This window comes from Manis pentadactyla, chromosome 12 (assembly GCF_030020395.1).
Source record: "Manis pentadactyla isolate mManPen7 chromosome 12, mManPen7.hap1, whole genome shotgun sequence".
Classification (NCBI taxonomy): Eukaryota; Metazoa; Chordata; class Mammalia; order Pholidota; family Manidae; genus Manis; species Manis pentadactyla.
Window position 1 is genome coordinate 68,355,825 of NC_080030.1, and position 7,863 is coordinate 68,363,687.

The 7,863-nt window shown below is 34.9% G+C and overlaps 1 long non-coding RNA gene across 1 annotated transcript; it reads right to left on the reverse strand.

Annotated features, from left to right (window-relative positions):
- Nucleotides 1-5,194: 5,194 nt before the first annotated feature.
- Nucleotides 5,195-6,614, reverse strand: LOC130679909 (uncharacterized). Its single transcript, XR_008992908.1, has 3 exons — nucleotides 6,502-6,614; nucleotides 5,809-5,928; nucleotides 5,195-5,288 (listed from the first exon to the last, which is right to left on the reverse strand). It is a non-coding gene; the product is annotated as an uncharacterized LOC130679909 (long non-coding RNA).
- Between the last annotated feature and the right edge of the window lie 1,249 nt (nucleotides 6,615-7,863).

The window sequence follows — 7,863 nt, forward strand, 5'->3', positions numbered from 1 at the left end:
AATGTTATTTCTATTTTTAGTTTTTTGAGGAACCTCCATACTGCTTTGCACAGTGGCTGCACCAATATACATTCCCACCAACAGTGTAGGGGAGGGTTCCCATTTCTCCACATCTTTGCCAGCATTTGTTGTTCCTTGTCCTTTGGATGTTGGCCATCCTAACTGGTGTGAGGTGATATCTCATTGTGGTTTTAATTTTCATTTCCTTGATGATTAGTGATGTGGAGCATCTTTTCATGTGCCTGTTGGCCATCTGAATTTCTTCTTTGGAGAAGTGCATATAGTGACTGCTTTTATAGTGTCCACATTTTAGAATAGCTTTATATTCTCTAAACAAATCAGGTTTCTTACAAAAGGGTTCATCAAAATATATAGTGTTTAATTATATACCCAGCAACCTCAAGTGAACGTGACATGAAGACTTTCCTTTAAGTAATTGAGGAAATTCTCAAGAAATGGTCATTTTTTCTGTCATATTATGAGTTTTTATCATACCTGAAAAAGAGTAAATTAATAAATTTACAGAAGTCTTACATGATCAATTTCTCTAATCATAAATTGATATTGAAAATATTTTTAGAATTTCCCCTCCTTCATTTTCTTTATTCTACTAAATAATAATACCTCATTTTCATTGCTACAGTATGTTTTCTTTATTTGCTAGAAATATTGCATGCAGTTTTCTAATTTCTATATATCAGGAATTGTATTCTCCTTCTTTCTGAGTATTCTTTAACACTAAATTATAATAAATCTCTAAGATGTCCATCAACATTTGGACCTGAAACAAGATCATTATTCCCTTAGCCAGATTTTTTAAAAAAAAGATTTACAAAGTTCTAAGGGAATCACTCTCCCATTGTTGAGCACCTAAGGGCACTTTCAACTTTTCAGATTGTCAGTGAAGTTGCAGACCTACTGACAGAAAGTATAGGGAGGGTGTGCAGCTGGGGAGTATGGACAAAGAGCAGCTGGAAGAACAGGGCCGACGAGGAGGAATGGGGAAAAAATCGATGGTTTTCTTCACTAAGGCATGGCACATTCGTGGTACAGTTGACCCTTGAACAGCACAGGTTTGAACTGTGCAGGTCTACTTATATGCAGAGTTTTTTCAATATTGGAAAATTTTTTGGAGATTTATAATGATTTGATAAAAACATTTTCTTTTTTCTACAAAAAGTTGGAAAAACTACAGTATATAATACATAATATACAAAATATGTATTAATCAACTGGTCATGTTATCAGTAAGGTTTCCAGTCGACAGCAGGCTATTAATGGTTAAGTTTTGGGGCAGTCAAAAGCTATGCATGGATTTCCAACTGCATGTGGGATCCCTTAACTCCCATGCTGTTCAAGGGTCTGCTGTAGTTGATTTCTGCAGTACAATCAATACTCCTACAAGTTTAAACTTGATGAAAATACTAAGTGTGCTTAACATTGCTTGTCTTACTTCAGTTCCAAAAGAAATTGTTAGAGTGTCTTGTTAATAAACTGATTGGCAAAGTTAGCTTATAAGCAAATATTTGTTGAATGCTCACTACAGTAGACTTTGTTGTAGCCTCTGGATAGAAATAAGTTAATAAGAAAGAAATTTCCTGCCTTCAAGAAGTTTACATTTTGTGGGACCAGATATATAATAAACATGAAAACAAAAAAATAACAAATACAAAAAGAAGAGAGACAAAAACAATGGGCCTTATAGTTGGTTAATAACTGACCAAAAAACATTCTGTTTATTCTTTTATCCCTAAAGCTTATTAAAAATAATTTCAAAACAACCTTTCTACATATACCAAATTAGTTCATTAGTTAATAAAGTTAGTAAAATAATTCATTTGATTGGAAACAGTCTACAAAGTACAATCTACTAAATTTCTGACCCTTTGTGGTACATGAACAATTTGCTAGAGTTCTGGTTTAACATATAGCTCTAAGAATGTAATGAAAAAGTGTGTATGAAAATGTTTGATAAGAATGTGTCTTGGGTCAAGAAATAGGTTAAATGATCTCATGAAACATACTTTTACTAACTTGAGCAGTAGTCCAAATTAGAACAATAGGGGAAAATAAATATAAAACAGAAACTTTTTAAAGTACAAAAATAAAATGTAAATAATTATGAGGTGGAACAGAAAAGGGGGAAAGGCTTAGAAAAACTTTCAAGGCCATGAATTTGATAATTCTTTAATTGTAAAATATGACTAATGAATATGACAGAATTTGAAGAACTTAAAAATACAAATTGTTTACAGTTTTAGTTCAGCACAACTGTTGGTGAATTCTGTAACTGTTGAAGATTTTCCCCACTGTTTTCTTACTTAATCTTCAGTCAAGTATTCTTTCCTTCTGCTCATAAAGCCAGATTAATGATATTTTAATTTTAACATTATCTTTCTTTTTTTCCTACCTACAGTTTTTGGAACAGTTTTATCTAGCCAAGAAATGTAAGTTGAAGGCAATCCCGGGAGAAAGAGCAATAAGCCAAGGAAGAAGATTTTCAATGGTACTTCAAATGCCCATAAGTGGACATTCTTGCTCATCAATGTATCTACTTATTTCTTCTTTTTCTCCCCCACAAGAATGTAAGCTTCATGAGCTCAGTGTTCTTGTCTATTTTGCTCAACACCTTATCCACTAGTACCTTTAAAAATGTGGAGCATATGGCAAGGGCTCATACAATATTTGTTCAATGAGCAAATCCCAAAATGAAATGTTGCTTAAAAAATATACTTAAACTGTAACTTAAATTCCATCTCTGCTACAGTTGAAAACTACTTTTTCTTGTTTAGCTTCCATTTGAGAAAGAAACATTAGTTTATCATAATAAAATAAATGGTTTAAATATTTTGATAATGGACTTAAAATCCACCTTGAAGAAATGGTGGGTACATGTTTGGTTGTAGTTTAATAAGTTATTGATTCAACCCAGAGATCCTTGATGACCAAATCTATTTTGAGGATTTTATGGGTCACAATGCACAGAGGACCTTATTAGTTTTATTACATTTTTTATTCATTTCCACCACTACATGTTTTTAAAAGGTTTCAGGCAGCTTTATGGATCCACTGGCACATTTGTTCTTCTTATCATTAAATTCTCAAATTACCTCACCTGGTGCTAGGCACATAAAAGATCTCCAATATATCAATGAAGTTGAGACTTTACTCAGAAAAATTTCTAACCTGATTAATGACACACATGGAAAATAATTAAAACTACTTCTAGGGTTTAGTTATTCTGCTATGGTGCTTATATTGACTTTATACTTCCAGCCTCTCACATATACATGTCACTCATCGATCATCATGTCTTTGGGGTCCTGTCTTACTTATTTCTTAATCCTGGCTGACATCAGGCACCTTAAATTTGTCCATCTAAAATGTTGCATTATTTCTAAAGCTCTAAGAGAGAAATTATGTTTTTTGAAGCACAAACTGTCCAACTAGGGAGTGACTTGGTTATTCTGAGCTCACCAGTATCTCACATGTAGGATGTGAGGTTACATTGTTTGCAAAACAGACCTTAACTTCCAGAGCTTTTATGAATCTCCCATTGTCAATATTGCAATTTGGCCTGATCTCTGTTAAGCTCATAAACTTACAAACCAATATTACATTTATAATGATGATACATGGAAATCAACATGGCCATTATCTCCATAGACCAGTCTTTAGGCAGAAAGCTGCAAAAGTGATAATGATTTAGAACATTATAGAGAGTAATAGTTCTAAACATGTAGCAGTCATAAAAAAGAACGAAGACTCTTTCAATCTAGAGCCTGTATTTTAAAGATGTTGACAGCCAGGGTATCAAAGCAAACCATTTGTGTCATATCTCCTGTGTCTATTCAAAATGAGAGATTCAAGGAAATTTGCCAGGTATTTTAAATAAACACTGCTGGTTAATGTCCCTATACAAGAACAAGCAAAAGCTCAAGAGATTCTATTTCTGGTAGGTAGAAAATGCTTTTTATATCCAAAAAAGTAAACTCCCTTACATAAATTGTAATTTTTCTCATTAAAATCCCTGAGTTTTGTTTTTTAAAACTGTCAAAAGTACAATATGAGTAGCCATTTAAAAGACAAAAGAAAGTTTTTATGTGTGCTAAGACACCGTAAGTTACATAATGCTCCAAAAGTAAAACAAGTTTTTAAAATTTATATATTTTATGGTCAAAGTATAGTGATGTACAATATTATACTGCTTTCAGGTATACAATGTAGTGATTCAACAATTATATACTTTATTCAATGCTTACATGGTTAAGTGTAGTTACCAACTGTCACCATACAAAGATATTACAATACTTTTTATCCCCATGACTTATTACTTTTTAATTGTAAGTCTGTTCCTCTTTATCCCCTTCCTCTATTTCACCCATCCCTCTACCCCTTCCTCTATAACAACCACCAGTTTGTTCTCTGTGTTAATGAATCTATTTCTGTTTTGTTTGTTTTATTTTTTAGATTCCACATATAAGTGAAATCATATAGTATTTGTCTTTCTCTGACTAATTTCACTTAGTATAACACCCTCTAGACCCATCCATGTTGTCACAAATGGCAAGATTTCATTCCGTTTTATAGCTTATTAATAGTCCATTATATACATGCACCACATCTTTATCCATTCATCTGTTGATAAATACTTAGGTTACTTTGATATCTTGGGTATTGTAAGTAATGCTGCAATAAATATAGGTATGCACTTATGTTTTTGAATAGGTGATTTTGTTTTCTTTGCAGTAAATTCCCAGAAGCGGAATTACTGAGTTGACAGTATTTCTAGGTTTTAATTTTGGGGGAACCTCCGTACTGCTTGCCATAGAGGCTGCACCAGTTTACATTCCCACCAACAGCATAGGTGGATTCCCTTTACTCCACATCGTTGCCAACACTTGTTATCTCTTCTCTTTAGATAGTAGTTATTCTGGCTGGTGTGAAGTGATATCTCATTGTGGTTTGATTTGCATTTTCCTGATGATCAGTGATGTTGAGCACCTTTCCATGTGTCTGTTGGCCGTCTGTATGACTTCTTTGGCAAAATGTCTATTCAGGTCCTCTGCCCATTTTTTAAATTAGATTGTTTGGGGTTTTTTGGTGTTGAGTTGTATGAGTTCTGTATATATTTTGGGTCTTAATCTCTTATTGTATATATCTTTTACAAATATATTCTCCCATGTAGTAGGTTACCTTTTCATTTTGTTGATGGTTTCCTTTGCTGTGCAGAATATTTCTAGATTCATGTAGTCCCACTTGTTTATTTTTGCTTTTGTTCCCTTTGCCTGGGGAGACACACCCAGAAAGAAATTACTAATGCCAATATTCAAGAGTTTACTGCCTATATTTTCTTTTAGGAGTTTTGTGGTTTCAGGCCTTATGTTTGGGTCTATAATTCATTTTGAATTTAGTGTCAAGCCACAGTGTACCATGCGCTTTAGCTCTGCTTCAGAATGTGAACAGGAGGGCATCTTTGATAAAAATAATACATCCTGACTAAATGCCAAGCACCAACTAAATGACATATGAGTATTATTTCATTTAAACATTGTAACAGCTGCCTGAGGATCATTCCCACTTTATAGATCAAGAAACAGAGGTTTGTAAAGGCCAACCATGTAGCCAGTAAGAGGTGGTAAATTTAAGATATGAGTCTACCACTATCTGACTCCAGTGGGTGCTTTTATGTGCTCTACTTCCTGCCCTTTCCTGAAGCTACATATGGTTAATTACTGGACTGCCTATACACCTTGCACACATTTTTCTTACTGCACTTCTGGCATTACATTATTTATCATTATTCACCTCTTAATCCTCTTTTCTGCAATTTGAATTTCCTCAGGGAAAATTCTTCATCTTCTTTATCTCCACAGCCCCAGCATAACTCATAACATCATCCAGCTCGCTGAAGGCACCCAGTGACAGCTGAAATGCATGAAAAGACCTACTGATCTCAGGTCCTATGAGTTTGCTACATCCAAGTGTTTGCTAAGACTTTTGGTAAATCCAAAGACTCAGGTAATATGTTGCTAAATAACTTTATGTAACTTTCACATTACAGTATTTAAAATTAGCAAAATAATGAAAAAGGACAAGTGAAGAATATATACATACATATACACAAACACATACTAACACACAAACCTAAGAGGAATCTTTTCTTTTTGATAACAGTGAAATGTTTCTAGCTGGTTGCTAACTTCATAGCATTATTTTCCCTAAAAGCTACAATTTAAGGCTCCTTGGGGAAATGATACAATATTTTGATAGATATGTAGCTGTAGCCAAGTGTGCAAAGTCGTACTTCATTCCTAGTAAGCCGTTACTTTCAAGTACAGAACAGGATAGGAACTGGCTATTAATCAGAGGTTTATTTTCCATGCTTGCTGTTTAAGAAAGAAATAGTAATTTTCTTCTGAAACAGTAATTCTCCTTTGAAAGAAGAACATCTAAAATTTAAATCAGTATTTGCTAAGTGTGGCCCTTGTCATTACTTACCTTGCTTGTTAAATAGGACACTTCTTGGGCTCCTCCTCAGGCCTCGTGGGTTGGAATCTTCGAGGTCATGCTCAGGAATCTGTATCTTCTGAGGTCACGCTCAGGAATCTGTATCATTGACAAGCTCCCTCAGTGATTCTGTGCACAGGAAAATTTGAGAACCACTATGGTCTAACCTATCCAAATGCCCACTTCCAACCAGTTCCTCTGTTCTCTGGGGTCTACACTCTCCAATCTGCTGCAGAGGGTCTCAACCTCAATGTTATCTCAAATTAGAACCTACCGATAGGCTTTCAAATTATTGCAGGCTGCTCTGGTTTCCATGGAATGTTTGAATCCATCGAGCAAGATACTTGAATTCCATCTCCAGACACTTGAATAAAATTGTTACAAAATAACTTCCCATAAACATTGTCTCTGGAACCTGATATAAGCCCCTACCAACTTCTACCTTATCAGGCCTCTAACACTGCCTAGATATGCAGCCTGTATTATCCCCAAACCAAAGCAGCTGGACGCCACCACTCTACTTTTCCTTGTTACCCTGAGTCACCAAATTATCCTGACATCATGATACCATTTCTTGTCCACTAACCTCACTGCTAATGTCTAGTCCACAGGTGTTTTCTCCATAGATCCCTCTGAACACCTTCCTGCCATCACTGAAATGTTTCTTCACTGATAACCTCTGTTCTGTCACAGGCTTCCTGGAACACAAGCAGCTCATTCAACCACATCACACTTCAGAATCTTCAGCTTATGTCAGCCTTTCCCCTCACTTCTCTATCATTTAAGATTCATATTATCTGGCTCATGGATATTTTCCTCTTCAAATGCCTCCTGGAAAATGTGTCTTCTTTCATATGAATCATTAATTTATTCATTCATTCAATAAAATTTATTGACTGTTTAATATATGCCAGGTGCAAGAGATAAAAGATAGACCAGCAAAGGGGGTGGATTGTAAGTAAATACTCATAATGTTATTATAATATATTGAAGAAATTATTGCACCCATGCATTCAACTAGCTCCTTAGCATTCCAAATTTTACCTCCAGTTCATATGTCTCTTACAATTTTCTGACAGTGACTGCCAACTCTTACAAAACATCTAAAAACAAGGTTGTCAACATTTTCCCTTAAGCTCCTTCACTTGGCTTGCACATCCCTTATCATCACAAGCTGTGCAAATCCCTAAATTAGAAACCACAGAACAGGGATAGAAAACTCAAATCCTTACAGAGGAGAAACAGAATCCATGAGTGAAGTTGGGTAAACAACTGGAATAGTGGAAACTGTGGCAAACTGAAAATCACAGCCTCCTTTCTAAGAGTCACTGCTCTGTTCCTAGCAATTACTGC